This window comes from Microtus oregoni, unplaced genomic scaffold, assembly GCF_018167655.1.
Source record: "Microtus oregoni isolate MIOR12 unplaced genomic scaffold, Mior012 000188F_ref0000398, whole genome shotgun sequence".
NCBI classification, from domain to species: Eukaryota; Metazoa; Chordata; class Mammalia; order Rodentia; family Cricetidae; genus Microtus; species Microtus oregoni.
The window spans coordinates 248,331-267,043 of NW_024544847.1; the positions used below are offsets into that span (position 1 = coordinate 248,331).

General features: G+C 38.1%; 1 pseudogene; it reads right to left on the minus strand.

The window, feature by feature from the left end:
• The window catches only part of LOC121445423, a 140,695-nt pseudogene extending 128,073 nt beyond the window's left edge, over window positions 1-12,622 (minus strand).
• Window positions 12,623-18,713: the final 6,091 nt, after the last annotated feature.

Consider the following 18,713-nt stretch of genomic DNA (forward strand, 5'->3'; position numbering starts at 1 on the left):
AAATGGAGAGAAACTCAGTGATTCCACTAAAATAAGGAATAAGAACAGACTGTCTGTTGTCTAGATATCTATTTAACACAGTTCTTGAAGTTCTGGCTAGAGCAATAATAAAGCAAAAGGAGATCAAGGGGATTCAAATTGAAAAGGAAGAAGTGAAATATTCACTATTTGCAGATGATGTAATAGTATACATAAGTGAACCCAAAAATTCTACCAGGGAATTTCTACAGCTAAAAAATACTTTCAGTAATATGACAGGATGCAAGATCACATCAAAATATCAGTAACCCTCCTACATACAAATGATAAGGAAGCTGAGAAAGAAATCAGAGAAATATCACCCTTTGAGATAGCCATGAATAAAATAAAATATCTTGGGCTAACACTAGCCAAAGAAGTGAAAGACCTTTTGACAAGAACTTTAAGTCTTTGAAGAAAGAAACTGAAGAAGATACCAGAAAATGGAAAAATCCCCAATTCTTTTGGATAGGTAGAATCAACATAATAAAAATGGCAATCCTACCAAAGCAATCTATAGATTCAAAGCAGCAATCCCCATCAAAATCCCAACCAAAATTCTTCATAGACCTTGAAAGAACAATAATCAGCTTCATATAAAAAAAACAAAAAACCCAGGATAGCCAAAACAATCCTGTACATTAAATGAACTTCCTAAGGCATCACATTCCCTTACATCAAGCTCTATTATAGAGCTATAGTAAAAAAAAAACCAGCTTTCTGTTGGCATAGAAGCAGACAGGTTGAACAAGGGAATTGAATTGAAGACCCAGATAGTAATCCACACACCTATGAACACCTGATTTTTGACAAAGAAGCCAATGGAAAAAGAAAGCATCTTCAACAAAGGTGCTGGCATAAATGGATATCAACATGTAGAAGAATGAAAGTACATCCATATCTATTCCTATGCACAAACCTCAAGTCCAAATGGAATAAATAATTCAGTATAAATCCAACCACACTGAATCTGATGGAAGAGAAAGTGGGAAATAGCCTTCAATGCATGGTCACAGGAGAACACTTCCTAAATATAATCCTAGTAGCATATACACTGAGAGCAACAATAAATAAATTGGACCTCCTGAAACTGAGAAGCTTCTGTAAAGCAAAGGACACAGTCAATAAGACAAAAAGGCAGCCTACTGAATGGGAAAAAGTCTTCACCAACCCCACATCAGACAGAGGATTAATCTCCAAAATATATAAAGAAATCCAGAAATTAGACATCAAAATTCCAAACAATCCAATTAAAAATGGGGTGTAGAACTAAACAGAGAATTCTCAACAGGAGAATTTCAAATGGCCAAAAGACACTTAAAGAAATGTTCCATATCCTTACTGATAAAGGAAATGCTAGTCAAAATGATTTTGAATACCATTTTATACCATCAGAATGGCTAAGCTCAAAAACACAAATGATAGCTTAGGCTGTAGAGGATATAGAGTAAGGGGAACACTCCTCCATTGCTAGTGGAAACACAAACTTGTACAACTACTCTGGAAATCAGTAAGGTCTTTTCTCAGAAAACTGGGAATCAACCTACCTCAGAAATCAGTAATACCACTCTTGGGCATATACCCAAAGGATGATCAATCATACTACAAGGACATTTGTTCAACTATATTCATGGCAACATTATTTGTAATAGCCAGAACCTGGAAGCAATCTAGATGCCCCTCAACTGAAGAATGGATAAAGAAAATGTACATTTACAAAATAGAGTACTACTCAGCAATAATAAACAATGACATCTTGAAATTTGCATTCAAATGAATGGAACTAGAAAAACCCACCTGAGTTCGGTAATCCAGAGCCAGAAAGATGAACATGGTGTTTTCTCACTCATAAATGGATACTAGATGTAAATCAAAGAATAATGAGCCTCTAGTCCATGACCCTGGACAAGATAACTAACAAGGTAAACCATTAGAAAACATACAGATGTCCACATGGAAAGGGGAAATAGGCAAGATAGTCTAATAAAATTGGGAACATGGGGGTGGGGGGAAAATGAAGAATGAAAGGGGAAGAAGGGGGAAGGAGGAAAGGGAGGAGGAGTACTTGAGGGAATGGGATAGTCAAGATGAAGGAAGAACTGAGATGAGAGCAAGGAACAACATCTTTTGATAGAGGGAGCCATTAAAGGACTAGCAAGAAACCTGGCAGTAGAGAAATTCCCAAGAATCTACATGGATGACCCCAGATAAGACCCTAAGCAATAGAGGAAAGAGTGCCCTAACTGACCTTGCCCTGTAGTCAGATTGATAAAAATCTTAAATGTCACCATAGAACCTTCATCCAGCAACCTATGGAAACAGAGGCAGAGACCCACAGAGGAGCACTGGGCTAAGCTTTCAAAGTCTAGTTGAAGAATGGGAGGAGTGAGAATATGAGCAAAGAACTCAAGACCATAATAGGGACTCCCATTGAAACAGTCTATCTGAGCTAATGGGAGCTCACCATCTCCAGTTGTACAGGGAAGGAACCAGCATAGGACCAAACTAGACCCTCTGAATGTGGGTGACAGTTGTATGACTGGGAAAGACTGGGGCCACTGGCAGAGGTACGAGGATTTATCCCTATTGCTTGTACTGGCTTTTTGGGGACCCATTCTTTTTGGATGGATACCTTACTCAGCACAGATATAGTAGGGGGGGGGGCTTAGACCTTTCCCAATAAATGTGCCTAACACTCTCTGTGGAATCAATGGGTGGTGTGGTGGGGGAAAGGTAGAGGGAATGGGAGGAGAGAAGGGAATGGGAACTGGGATTGGTATGTAAAATAAAAAAGATAACTTATTTTCTTTTTAAAAAATGAAATAAAATAAATGCTGATTGGCAAGTCACCAAACAGGAGGTATAGTGAGGCAAACAGATTAGGGGACTTTGGGGAAGAGGAAAGACAGAGACACAGTCACCAGCCAGACAAAGGAAGAAAGATGAGAATACCTCAGTGTGATAAGGTACCAAGCCATGTGGCTTAATATAATTAGGAAGTATGGGTTAATTTAAGTTGTAAGAACTAGTTCATAACAAACTGGTGCTAGTAGGCAAAACAGTTAATAATTAATATAAGCCTCTGTGTGTTTCTTTGAGACTGAATGGCTGTGGGACAAGTGGGACAGAAACTTCTGTCAACAAATGGTGCCTAAACATTTGACAAGAATTTCCACATAAAGCCTGAGAAAATTTTAAAAAAAAATAATTCTAGGGAGATAAAACCAGAGTCAAGAACAACTTCCTGGTAACCATTTTTATTCCAGTAGGATGGTTGCTTGCAGCAAACAGAGCCATGGTTCTTTTAAGAGAGGCTCCTGACTTAGTGTTAGCCACAAAAACCTCACAGTTCTTTTAAGAGGCCCTATCATCAAACACTTAAATGGTATTGATGAGCAATTGACAACATGCTTCTTAGTGGTGGCATGAAACTTCACAGAGTTGTTCCAATAAACATGGCTTCCATCAGTATCTCTGCTATGAAGCTAGACTCTCAGAAAGCAAAGGAATGGAATGAAGCCTGCCACCAAAACAACAGCTTTTATTCTAATCATAATGACTCATGTGGTCAGAAAAAGATACATATATACAGTAAAGAAAAATTCAGATAAATAAAACTCTAAATGGGTTACAGTACATTTAAAAATATATGTAGGCTTGGGAGAGAAAAAGGATAGAGTCCCTTTAAAAAAGAAAAAGAGTATAAGATTCTGGCAGCACACACCATTTATCCCAGCACTTGGGAGGCAGAGGCAGACAGATCCCTGTGAGTTCAAGGCCAGCCTGGTCTACAGAGTGAGTATCAGGACAGCCAAAGATGTACATAAAAATTCTGCCTCAAAAAACAAAAATTAAAAATTGAAAATGAAAATGAAATAGAGTAAAAAAACAAAAGCTATGTAAAGAAGGAAAATACACAGAGAATCTGGATATTGTATGTTATTATGTTGTCTTTGCATTGTTTGCTGAGGAAGGAGCAACAGTTGCTAAAAGACATTTGATTATAAATGCTGCTGGATTAATACAACCTATATATTTTGAAAATACCTTGGCTTCAAAATTTAAGTCAAAAAATTTTGCTTTGGAGAAGTGGTTTTGCTTTTTATCTATAGGAAACGAGAGGTTATGGATTCACTGTGCATTAAGAAAATTAAGGTTTATTCAAAGAGGACTCCCTGAAAAATGTCCAATGGCAACAGATGGCCCAGATGATTTAAAATTTCAGAGCATCTTTGTTGAGTTTCCTCTGAGTTCTATATCCAGAACAGTTTGAACTCTGTTGACTGAGATGATCCAACCTCACAAAATACTCCAGGAAGAACTGGAACATAATCCTAACTTTTCTTTGCATCCCAGTAAGATTATTAACATCCCTAATCAGCATTAAGTAGCCCAGAAAACTATGCCTACATATCCAAAAAATGGATTACGGATGCTGTCTCTTTTTAGCATTTGGTTGCAAGTTGTATGGATAATGGTCAGAAAAAAAGCTAAACAAAGGTGATTGGTGTGGGAAGTTCTTCTGTCTGTTTTGCTCCTATTGGTTAGTGAATAAAGCTGTTTTGGTCAGTGACCTAGCAGAGTACAGCTAATGGGGAAAACAAAACTGAATGCTTGGAGAAAGAAGGCTGAGTCAGGAGAAGCCATGGAGCCACTGCCAGGGACAGATGCATTGGAACTTTAGCCAGTAAGCCAAAGCCATGTGGTGATGTCCAGAGAAATGGGTTAATTTAAGATATAATAGTAAGCTACCAAAAATGCTTAAGATATTGACCAACCAGTATTGCAAATAATATAGTTTCTGTGTGGTTATTTCATGGCTGAGTAGCCAGGAATGAACTAATGCCTCAGACAACAGATTGGCACCTAACATGGGTAGCTACATCCACATAAAAACCTGAGAAAGCTTGAAAAGAATTCTAGACACAAAAAACAGAGTTTAACACAGTTTCTTGCTCAGTTTGCTAGAAGAAAGAATAGTCACAATTCCTTTAAGAGAGGTCTTTTTGATTCAGCAGTACCAGAAAAAAAAATGGGCAGTTTTTAAATGGTGGCTTCTTGGGCCTTGCTGCCAGCATGGACACTGGCTCTTTCAGGAGGCCAAGTATTTAGATGGGATTTGTAAGCACCCTGTTACAAACTGCTTAATGGCTCAACATCAACCTACTGCATACTTGGTACTGGGGCAGTGTGTGCTGCTTGCAGAGGCAGTGAACATCCCTCTGACACGTTGGACTGAGCAGAGAAAAAAGGAAAAGCAGCCTTGGCTCTAGTCATACCATGGCTTAGCATACTAAGAAGTGCTCCTGGACCAAAAAAAATTTCAGATACACAAAAGGACAGATTGAGGCATAAAAGACCTCAAATAAGGCATAGTGAATTTTAAAATATGTATGTAGGCTAGGGAGAGAGAAGAAAAAAGTAAAGAGATAGTAAATATAATATAAAAGAGTACAGAGTGTCATAGATTAAAGAAGTAAAGATAATATAATAAATATTAAACTTATGAAAAATAATAGAGTAAGAAAAACTCTTAAAGATAGAACATAAACAGAGAGTCTGGGTTATATATATTATTGCGTTTTCTTTGAATTTTTTGACTGTTAAAGAGAGACATATGTAAGAAGAGACATTTTATTGTATGGACTGCTAAGTTAAACCAACATAAAGGTATCTTGACTTCAGAATTTGATTCTAAGGATATGTTGCTTTTCAAAAGATGTTCTGCTTTTGTTTCCAAAGAAGATGAGAACTTGTGAATTAACTGTAGACTAATGTGGTTTGTTCCACCAAGACCCCCTGAAAGGTCACCATGAACACCCCCAAAAATACTTTGCCCAACAAAAAGCAGAAAGCAGTATGGAGAGAATTATGCCCATATTTCCAAATGTTGTTTATAAATGTTTGTTTACATTTAAAGGGGGATATGCTATAGAGATTTACATTGGTATGGATCTTGATTTATTGATACAAATTTTAGGTCAGTTTTGTTATACTGTGTATATTTAATGTGCAAAACAATCCCACACCAGTTTTGACTCAAAGGGGTATTTATTTGAGGTGAAAAATTTACAGAACACCATCTTACATAACAGCTAGGAAAGGAGTCTAGTTGCTGTAGCAAGAGAGTGAGCAGAGGGCTGCTGCTCCTTTTTAAATAGAAAGAGACCACGCCCAATGGGCTGGTATCTCAGCATCTATTGGCTGAAGGAGTGGAAGGTGCTCCCACAGCACCTCACCCTTTTGTTTAAGTAAGAGAATTCTAAACATACTACAAAATTATATACAATAAGAGCAAATATCCTATCCTAATTAGCTTAAGTCTTGTATAATAAGTAACTTGGCCAAGTCATGAGAGGAAAATAGCTACATTTATCTAGTCTTCAACCCCATCGAAGATCTGAGAAGGGAAATAATGTTACCTGAGTAATTAGGAAGTGCAATCAAACAACTTCCAAAACATGCAACAAATCACAGAGACAACTGGCTATCTGGGCAATCACCCAAAGTCACATTTGCAGCATTGAAGCAACCAACTTTGGCTAAGGCCTAGAATAACTGACAGATTATTTTTAACAGGCAAGAAAATTTTCAAAACCATCTTACCCTGTCTTGGCAAGATTTGACAGTTCTGCTTATCCATTTTCAGATACTATATATTTTGTCAGTTGTTGAGGTATGGGCAGTTCCTTGCCCAGAGGTTGGTTTTGCCAAGAAGAAGACAAGCTCCAAGTGGAGTGTCTTTGGTGCTCAACAATCTCTTGGGAATAGATCGGTGTTGCCAGGAGTAATTGTGTCTCACTAACACAGAACTCTAAGATTAAATTAAATGCAATTTTCTACAGCTCTTTGAAGAGGTTGAAGATTATTTATACAGAATATGATCTCTATGTATCTAAAGAACCTGATTAGTCTAACTATAAATATGACAGACATAGATGAGTATTGATTTACAATTCTTAATACCTATCTAACTTAAAGACTAAGAGAATAAACAACTGCAATAAATGAGGACAATGACCTCCAAATGTAAACAATGTATATCAATATATAAAGAACATATAAGTATCTTAGAGGTAGAAATGTACACTGCAATATGGTAAATATATATCAATAATATATATATATATAAACATAAAATGTTTTAAATGGAGGTAGAAGCATGCATGCATACAATATTCAATATGATTTAACTTTTTATCCATATACAAAAATCTATGCCAATGTAATTATCTATAAACAATAACTCACAAATACCAATCTATTATCATGTTATACAATATTCCATTTTTTTTTCTAAAAAGATCCCAGGGCTTATAAAATTCCTCCATCAACCCTCAACCATATACTAATTATAATCAATGCCTAAATAATGTCCCTAAACCTGAGGACAAATTTTACTGGGAGAGGGGACGTCGTCCTCTAGAATTACTTCCAGCTGTCATGGGGGCAACGTTCTTTCTGGGAGGGTCCTGTGAAAGTAACATTATGGTAAAATTTCAAGATCAATGTCTTTTAAAATTGCAAATAGTCTCTGAGTATTTTATGGAGGTCTGGCAAGAATGTTGTACAAGATGTGCACCATTTCAGCTAACCAATTTGGAATTCTCTGTGCAGCTGACACCCAAAACAGGACTTGTAGTAGCACTATCAGTATCATGATGTCATATCAGCTAGGTGGAGTTGTTGTTACAGGGGCCCATTCTTTTCCTGGGAACTTCAAATATCACTGCAGGAAAAACTCATTGTTCATTGTGGAACACTTAAACATTAAATATATAGACATATACAGACATACATATATTCAATGAAAGGCATGATAGATATATTCAATGAAAGGTATGATAGATATGAAGAGAAGCAAAGATGTTTTCTAAACTCATATTTCTTTCTGTCCCATATCATGGCTCTTGACATGAGACAGAAACTCTGGCTTTTTCTCTTAACAACAGGCTTGGAATTAGAGAGGGACTGAGCCAGAGTCCAACTCCAAAACCAGCTCTATAAATTTAGAAATATAATTTAGTATATTTTATATTTTTATACTTACATAACCTATTCAGTTTTCTTGATAGTCCCTATTGAGTAGTTATTTTTCCATCTTTCAGTATTCAAACATCCAGGGTCCCTTGATTTTTTCAAAGATGAGTGTTTTCCTGTGGAGATAAGAACAGAACCCTGCCCCCATTCTATATATTTTTCTTACCACCTGTATGATTATCATCATTGCGGATGAGCTATCATTTCTCCTTTCCAAGAGGTTTCTCCTCTTCAAATCTAACCTTTATTAATTTTGATGGTATCCACAATTTTTCTTCTCCTGTGGAAACAATAACAAAACCCCTTCCCCAACGTAGCACATCTCCTGGTTTCCATTGAGAGGTCAGCACATCTTTGAAATAAACTGGTTGATTTAATTCAGCAGACTTTTCCATTATCCAGTGCCTTTCTGTCGCTGTTGTTCCTTTCTCATTAGTGTTAAGAAAATTCAAGGTTAATAAGGCATTATGTAATCTATTTCTGGGGGCATTTTATATCCCTTTCTGTTTATTTAACATATCCTTTATAGTTCAATTTGATCTTTCTATGACTGCTTGACCTATAGAATTGTATGGTATACCTGTAACATGCTTAATATTATAATAAGCAAAAACCTGTTTCATTTTCCTAGAGACATAACCTGGACCATTATCTGTTTTTATTTGTGCAGCTATACCCATGATGGCCATAACTTCTAATAAATGCGTGATTACTGAGTCAGCTTTTTCTGAGCTTAAAGCATTTGCCCACTGAAAGCCTGAATAAGTGACAATGGTGTGCTGTACATATTTTAATTTTCCAAATTCTGAAAAGTGGAACACATCTATCTGCCAGATTTCATTCCTTTGAGTACCCTTCAGGTTAGTCCCTGCAGGTAGTGGTGTTTGGTTATATAAAGAGCAAGTAGGGCATCTTTTAAACATCTCCTTAGCTTGTTGCCATGTAATGGAAAACTCTTTCTTTAAACCTTTGCTATTGATGTGATATTTTTAATAAAATTCTGAGGCCTACAACATGTTTCCAATCAATAATTGATCAATTTCTGCATTACCTTGTGCTAGAGGACCTGGCAGACCAAAATGGGACCAGATGTGTGTTATGTACATTGGACAAAGCTTGTTCCTGATTATGTCTTGTACCTGGATAAACAATGAGGTTAGTTCTGTGTCATCTAGTATAAATTCAGCAGTTTCAACATGCAAGATAACTCTTTCTGTATATTGTGAATCTGTAACTATATTAAGAAGTTCTTTAAAATCCCTTAGCACCAGAAGAATGGCATATAATTCTGCCTTCCAGACAGAAGTATAAGGGCTTTGTTCTACATTACTCAATTCATCTGATTTGTAACTAACGTTCCCTGATTTATTAGCATCAGTATAAAATGTATGAGCTCCAGTTATTGGAGCATCACGTACAATTTGTGGAAGAATCCAAGAAATTCTCTTTATAATGTTAAGTCTACAACTTTTGGGATAGTTGCTATTAATTTCTCCCCCCCCCAAAAAATTAGCACAAGCCCTTTGCCATGGTCCATTGTCTTCCCATAACTTTTTTATTTCATCAGTAGTGAATGGCACTATAATTTATGCTGGGTCTATACCTGCTAGTTGACGAAGTCTCAATTTACCTTTTATAATTAATTCAGAGACCTTTTCTACATAAGTTTTCAATTTTTTACTTGGTTTGTGTGGTAAAAAGATCCATTCTAAAATAGTATCTTCCCTCTACATTAAAATTCCTGTAGGAGAAATTTTGGAAGGCCATATGGCTAGAATACAACTAAGATTTGGATCCACCCGATCCACATGTGCCTCCTGTAATTTTTCCTCAACCATTGTCAGTCCCTTTTCTGCTTCAGCTGTTAGCTCTCTGGGACTATTCAAATCTTTGTCACCATCTAAGGTTTTGTTTAAATGAATTATTAGATCAGGTGTTATCCCAACAGCCGGTCATAGGCTGGAAATGTCTCCTAACAATCTTTGAAAGTCATTAAGAGTTCATAACTGGTCTTTCCTAATTTGTGCCTTTTGTGTCCTAATTTTTTGTAAACCTATTCTGTAATCTAGGTAATTAACAGAATCTCCTTTTTGAATCTTTTCAGGAGCAATTTGTAATCTCCATTTAGGCAAAATTATCTTTACTTCCTCAAACATTCTTTCTAAAGTATCTATGTTTGAATCAGATAGCAAAATGTCATCCATTTAATGGTAAATTATAGACTTAGGGACTTGCTTAAGTATTATTTCCAATGGTTAACTTACAAAGTATTGTCACAGGCTGGGGCTATTGAGCATTTCTTGTGGGAGGACAGTCCACTGGCATCTCCTAGTAGGCTGAGAGTTATTATAAGTAGGTACTGTCAAGGCAAATTTTTCTCTAGCCTTTTCTTGTAAAGGTATAGTAAAGAAGCAATCCTTCAAGTCAATAACTATAAGAGGCCATCCTTTGGGTAACAGGGAAGGCAGAGGAACTCCAGAATGTAGAGAGACCATAGGTTGAATTACCTTGTTGATAGCCCTTAGATCTGTCACCATTTTCCATTTGCCAGATTTATTTTTTACAACAAACACAGGAGAATTCCAAGGGCTAGTTGACTCCTCAATATGTCGAGCATCTAATTGCTCCTGCACCAATTGTTCTAAAGCCTGCAATTTATCTTCAGCTAAAGCTCATTGTTTAGCCCATATTGGCTTCTCAGTTAGCCATTTTAAAGGTAGGACTGTTTGGTACCTCTAAAGGTTTGTTAGTTGCTGTATGTTCTTGTACAGCCTGAATGGCTGGTGACTTTCGTGTATAGTAACTTATTACATCCTTCCCAGAAATATGAGTTCCTGAGACTGCAGGAATGTTAATCTGGGTATTCCATTGCTGTAGCAGGTCACAGCCCCATAAATTTGTTGTAATATCAGCTACATATGGCCTTAGCTTTCCTCTTTGACCTTCTAGCCCAATACAGTCAACCCATCCGTGCTTTGTTTAACTCGAGATATGGTTCCAATTCCTCATAATTGAACATCTGCATCTTGAAGAGGCCAATTCAGATGCCAAGATTCTGGAGTGATGATACTCATATCCGCTCCTGTGTCTTTCAAGCCTATAATCACAATTCCATTTATATGTACTCTCAGCATTGGTCTCTGATCATTTTTAGAAGTTTGCCATAATATATGCTTCTTATTTCCTATTTGAATTTCTGACTTATCCTCCAAATTTGAGCCATCATTTAGAAATTTATGGTCTTGCACAGAAGCGTCTAGAGTTTTTAATTTTCCTGGTGTGACATGTCCTCTATGGTTACTGGGAATGACTGGGTCACTTTTGGCTTGGGAGCCTGCAAGAGGTCCCTCAGGGAATTTCCTGATGGTATCGGGTTGCCTTGTCTGTCTGTTGCTAATCTGCATTCATTTGTCGAGTGTCATCCTTTACCACACCTCCTACATATATGTGAAGGCCGAGGTTTCCTATTCCTGCCATTCCCAGATGAAGTGTTATTCCTAGAAATTCCTTGCCTACAATACCTTTTTAGATGTCCTAATTTACCACAATTAAAACATTTGGCAGGTTGATGTGCCCCAATTGCTTTGGAAATCGCTTCTCCTACCCAAGATTCATCATCGTAATTAAAGGTCTGAAAATTCATGATATGCTGGATCCATTTATCCATAGGTGCTGATCTAGACCATAAAGGTCCAATTATCTTTTTTTGCAGTATATGTTTGCATTTTCAAAAGCCAGCAATTCAAGAATTAGTCATCTAGCTTCTGGGTCTGTTACTTCTGTGTTCAGAGCCTTAATTAATCTTTGCAAAAATTCAGTATAGGATTCTCCCTGTCCCTGCCTAACCCTGGTATAACTCTTTCTTTCTCCCTGGCTCTAGTATCCTATCCCAAGCATTCAAGACTGCTTTGTGGCATAGGGACAATACTTTATCATCATAAAGAACTTGGACCTGTAGATCAGCGTAAGCTCCTATGCCAAGAATTTGATCATGCGAAACCTCCACACCTTTTGCTCTTCCTTGCTGTTCCATATGTTTGGATTCTTCCCTGAAATAAACTCCAAACATCAAGGAAGGTCCATCTTCGAGAAGTGTTGAAGCTAACTGGGAGAAATCATGGGGTATAGCCCTGACATTAGAAGCCCAAGTTCTTATCATTTCCTTAACAAATGTAGAGTGCAAGCCATAATTAACAATGGCTTGATTAATTTCCTTTAGGTCATTCATTCCTACTGGTGTCCATCTAGCTTCTTTGGCTCCCTTTGAGTCTTTAGAAGTTGGTGCTTTGTCAGAATAAATTACAGGGTATGTTGCTAAAACCCTGGGTAAGCCAGTTCTAACAGCTGGTGGTGGCATTGTATCCTGCCTTTGTATCTTCTCACCCGGTTCGTCAGCTCCAAAAATTCCTTCAATCATTTCAAATCTCTTAATCATTGTTTCATGTAAGGCCTGAATCTCCTGACCTTCAAAGGTTTCTAGTGATTTCACTATGGTATTAATTTTCTGGTTCTGATTCTGCACCTGTGATTCCAAGGTCTTAATGTTGCTTTTCAAAGATAACATCTTCTCCTTGAACTGCCCGTGGATATCATGTAATTTGCTATCCTGGAGGTATATTCTATCTGTTACCTTATCAAAATTCTGTGATAACTTCTGAAAGTCAAATTCAACAGCCTGGACCTTTTCAGTTCCTAGTACCCTTAGATAAGGAGTCAATTTTGCCTATCATGGTATTAATCCTATCAATTAATGCCATATACTTCCATAATGATATAATATTAAGAAGGAAACTGAAACCTAATAACAAGTAAATTGAGGTACCTCCATAAGTATATAGGCCTTTTGTGATTTCTTCCAAAGTGGCAACAAAAGCCGCAGCTAGAGTCCCATTAAAAACAAAACCTGCCATTTTACCTGTTAACCAGAAGATGGCACTGTTTCTAAGTCATGATCAGAATCAATGGAATGGTGTCAAGATAGATCCTGTTGTACTCGAGAAGTTAGATGTACAAAAATCCAGCGGCTGATAAACAGCACTGCTCACCCTAGGCGCCCGCCCTGCTCAGACCCGATACAGGGAGTTGTGACACAGCTGCTGTGAGAATGGCAGACTGAGAATGGCTGACTGCCCACCCAGCAACCCTAAGTGGTTCTGCTGCAACAAAGGTCACAGTGCAAATTTAAATGCTGTGGTGGGTATTTCAAATAGCGCTTCCACTGGATGTGACAATGGCTTGCGCTCTGATTCCTGTTGCCCAAGTGCTGAGCTTAAAACCTATTCAGACTGTCTGGGCCTGTGGATCCTGGGAGGTATGGAGTTTCCATGGCTGAGTGAAGGCGTAAGTCACAAACAAAGCCACACCAGTTTGGAATTATGATTAATAGGGTGGTATTTATTTAAAGGGGAAAAAACTTACAGATAACCGTCCCAGACAACAGCCCTCTGCGCAATCATGAAGGAGTCTAGTCACCGGAAATGAAGCAGGAAGCAAAACGAGTGAGAGGAAGGAAGTGGCCCCTTTTTTAAAGAGAGAGACCACACCCCAATGGGCTGGTATCTCAGCGGCTATTGGCTGGAGGAGCGGAAAGATCTCCCGCAACAGCTGAGGGAGGGCTTGTGCCAAGCCGAGCTGGCCAAGCAGAGCTGGCAGCAGGCAGCTAAGCCAGAGGCAAGCAGCAGAGCCAGGGGATGGGGAGGGTGTGGAGTGGTTCTGAAACCAAACACTGGGGGCCAGATAAAGCATAAAACAATCCCACACCAGTTTGGATTCAGAGAGGTATTTATTTAAGGAGAAAAACTTACATAACACCATCCTACACAACAGCCAGGAAAGGAATCTAGTCAATGGAGCAAGAGGGTGAGCAGAGGGCTGCCACTCTTTTTTAAAGAGAAAGAGACCATGCCCAGTGGGTTGGTATCTCAGTGGCTATTGGCTGAAGGAATGGAAGGCGCCCCCACAGCATATATTTATGATCTTGATTAAGGTATTGTGTTTGCCCAGCTTATTTAAAAATATACTGTATAACTGAGAAATATAGTTTAATAGATAATCGTCTATAATAGTCAAGCTTGTAGTCATGTTAGTTAGATTTTCAAGATGTACAGAGATGTAGTTCAGATAGATAGGCATTCTTAAAACTTTTCAAAGACTTCAGAATATGGCATTTCTAATATTTAAGAACTTAGGACTTTTCATAACAATGAGACACATCTGCTCCTGGCAGCACCAATTACTTCAAAAAAAATGAGCACCAAAAAGACTCCTTATGGCATTATGTTCTTGCCTGGACTGCTTAATGTTATGCTGTATGAACTGGATATGCAGGACCCACAGAAAAATGACTGCTGAAGTTGCCAAAAGAAGCTGAGACAGTGCTTCAGGGTTCCTGCTTCCTGAAAGCATTTGACAGACATTCTACAGGACACAGATGAAAGTGACTAACAAACTGCCAAAATTGGTAGAACTATCTTTGAAATTTCCTGCTTCATAGAAAGGTCTACTGGATACTATGGGCCAGTAGGCTGAAGATGGGTGCCACAGCATTACAGAAGAACTTTGAGTGACTATCCAGGCAGTGAGATGTCTCTGTCAATTCTAGAGCTTTGGAAGTTGTTTACAATGCACTTCCTGTTAACTTAGGTAAAATTATATCCTTCTGGAGTCTTTGATGAAGTTGAAGAATAGATAGTTGTAGTTATAGTTTTCCTTAGTTATGATAAAAGGTAAAGTAGATATCAATATTGTAACTGTAATTCTTGCATAATACCTGTTTTGTTATATATAATTTTACTATGTTAAAGTTAAAACCTTCCTTTTTATTTAAACAGAGAAGGGGGAATTGTGTGGAAGTATTTATGTCTATGTTTTGCTTCTATTGGTTAGTGAATAAAGCTGTTTTGGCCAGTGGCTTAACAGAGTGGAGCTAGGTGGGGAAATCTTAACTGAATGCTGAGAGAAAGAAGGCCAAGTCTGGAGAAGCCATGTAACCACTGCCAGAGACAGATGTGCCAGAATTTTAGCTGGTAAGCCACAGCCATGTGGTGATACACAGATTAATAGAAATGGGTTAATGTAAGATATAAGAGTAAGCTAGCAATATGCTTAAGCTATTGGCCAAACAATATTGCAAATAATATATTTTTGTGTGATTATTTCATGGTTTAGCATCTGGGATGATATAATAGCCTCCAACAATAGGTAATTAGATTCAGGGTTCTTGTTTTTAAAACAACAAAAGGGGAAATGCTGTGGAATATTGTTCTCATACACTATAAAGATTTGTTACTTATATTGGTTTACTAGAACACTGATTGGCCAGTAGCCAGGCAAGAACTATAGCAGGGCTACCAGATTAGGGGGATTCTGTAAAGATGAAAGGCAGAGATATAGTCACCAGCCAGACACAGAGGAAGTAAGATGAGAATGCCTCAATGAGAAAAGGTTCAAAGCCACATGACAAAACATAATAATAATTATGGGCTAATTTAAGTTTAAGAGCTAGTTAATAATAAGTCTGAGCTAATAGGCCAAACAGTTTATAATTAGTATAAATATAAGCCTCTGTGTGCTTCTTTGGGACCGAATGGCTGTGGGACCAGGTAGGAGAGAAACTTCCATCAGCAACCCTGATACCCAAACTACACAAAGATGAAACAAAGAAAGAGAATTACAGACAAATCTCTCTCATGAACATGGATACAAAGGTATTCAATAAAATACTGGCAAACCAAATTCAAGAACACATCAAAAGAAAATTATCCACCATCATTAAGTAGGTTTCATCCCAAAAATCCAGGGATGGTTCAACATATAAAACTCTGTATATGTAATCTACCATATAAACTGAAAGGAAAAATCTATATAATCATCTCATTAGATGTTGAAAAAGCTTTCAACAAATTCCAACACCCCTTCATGTTAAAGGTCTTGGATAGATCAGAGATACAAGGAACACACATAACATAATAAAGACAATATATAGCAGGCAAATTAATGAAACAAGAAAAAAAATGTTCTGAGTGAGATATCCCATACCCAGAAATACAAACATTGTATCTGGTCATTCATAATTGGATATTAGGTGTAAAGTAAAGGATAACCAGGCTACAATCACAGCCACAAAGAGACTAGGTAACAAGGAGGACACTAAGAGGGAAGCACAATTTGTGCTTGGATAAAGAAACAGATGAACTCTCCTAGGTAAACGGAGGTGGGTATAGAGGGGAATGGGGGGATAGGAACATAAGGGATGGATTTGGTCAGGTTGAAGTAGGAAGGTCTCCAAGTGCCAGACTTGGTGTCCCCTCAGGGTTGAAACAGAATGGTTTACAGCAAGTGAGGGAGCTGACTAAATTGATCTGAGGGTGAACAAATCAGGTCATATACATATTTTTCTCATGTCTCTATTCTTCAAAAAAAGTTGTTCCTCAATCCCACAAGACTCCAAGCTAATATACCCACACAGACATAATTAGCAATTCTCTTGTGCTGTATCCCATTACTGTGTGAAACCATCAGCCAGTTCCCACCTGGTTTATTTATCTGTGCTTGGAGGAAGACATGAGGATAAAGAAATGGCAAGCAGAGAAAGTAAAAATACAAAAGTAGACAGAGACATAGGATAAAGTGAGGGAGGCAACCCAATGAATACAGAATATGCCCATGTTTATTTTTCATATGTTTTATATACCCCAATACAATTCAAAATGGTGGGGGGAGAAGGCAAAAGACTTTTTTATCCTGGTACAAAGAACAAACAGAAAATTAGCTCTTTAGTAACCTAAACATCAAGTAATTATATCATGAGTTAGGTATTCTATTGTTTAGGCAAGACATGTAGTAATCATACCTTAGGCCTAGCATCCTATAGACAGCTACACCCTGGGTTAAACTTTTGTCATAACCTTGAAGAAGCAAGAATGAGCCTGAACTCTCTGACCATTAGTCAAAGTAGAATGAACCCATTTCTGTAGGCTTCAACAATACTCTGGCAATAGCAAGGATACCAGGCCTGCATTTATCAGGGCCAAGAAAACAGATAAGATCTGACAAAATGGTGTAGGAGGTCCTTCTGTTTATGTGTTGCTTTCATTGGTTGAATAAAGAAACTGCCTTGGTCTAGACAGAACTGAATGCTGGGAAGAAGGGCAGAGTGGCAGAAGCCATGGATCTCCTGACTGAAATGGATGCTGGTTAGAATCTGGCAGGTAAGCCACAGTCATGTGGTTATACACATTAATGGAGATGAGTTAAACTAATATGTAGGAGTTAGCCAATAAGAAGTTAGAGCTAATGGGCCAGGCAGTGTTTAAATAAATACAGTTTCTGTGTGATTATTTTGGGTGTAAGCTAGCTGGGCGGCCAGCAGGGAACCAAGGGCCACCCTCCTCGTTCAACAAGTGGGCACCTTATGTCTCAAAGGGGACATGACAAAATGTCTGGACAACTTAAGAAGTAGCAAGAGTAAATAGTGTAAGGGACCATGATTTCTAAGAGGGGAGAAGGTGTGTTAGTATGTAAAACTACATTTGTGTGACTAGTTATTTTAGAAGCTTGTGATTGATAAATATAGAAATTATGGGAAGAAAACACGGCATTGCTGTTTTTCTTCTGCTTTCTTCTGTGGGGGATGGGAGAACACAGCTGAGTTGTGGTAACCATGGCAACAAGTCTAAACTGAGGAAGGAAAATGTGCACTTGATCCGCATTAGCATTTTTACTAAATTCTAGCTCATTAAAGGGAATCTCCCAGTCAGCTCTGGGTTAAATGGCAGGGCCCTTATACCACTGATGCCCCAATGAGAAGGAATTCCTTTCTCTGGGGCTGGTTAAGTGTTACAATGTTTTTTCCTGTATCTCTAGGGGTAAAGGCAAACAGTTAATTTCCTAGGTTAAGATCTTGTATCAGTGAAAGTGAGATGAAGCCAAGTGCAGAATATTAATGGCCTGTTAGGGTAGAATAGGAATCAATAGGTTGCTCTCCCCTGAGTTGGCTGTTCAAGAATTCAGGGCTGCAAAGTCCTGCGTATCAGTGAGGGCAAACATGTTGTGTGTTTCTATTCAGTGTCTGTCTTTTGAGGTTCCAAATGTGGTCTACTTGCAAGTCTCCTTTCTTGTTGGCTATCTGTGGGAGCCCCCTCAGTGTTCTGTGATTATCATTAACGAGTAAAGAAGCTTCTTTGGACCTGTAGCAAAGCAGAACTTAGGTAGGCAGGGAAAGCTAGGCTGAATGCTGGGAGAAAAAGGGCAGAGTCAGGAGAAGCCATGGATCTGCCACCTGAGACAGATGCTGGGAACTTTAGCTGGTAAGCCACAGTCATGTGGTGATACACATACTAATGGAGATGAGTTAAATTATTATGTAAGAGTTAGCCGATAAGACACTAGAGCTAATGGGCCAAGCAGTGATTTAGTTAAAATGGTTTCTGTGGAATTATTTCAGAGGTACAAGTGGCCTCCCAACTACAGATGTCCTGCATAAAATGTAAGTGTGGGAATAGCTTCTAAGCTTATGTAGATTTGACTGTGAGAACAAAGGTTTCTTTGACTATATGAATACTTACATATCAGGGTCCCTTGGTGTAGGGGGTGTGGGAAAAGGTCATCCAGTTTACCATAAGTGACAGTTATGACCAATAACTGATTATTATACT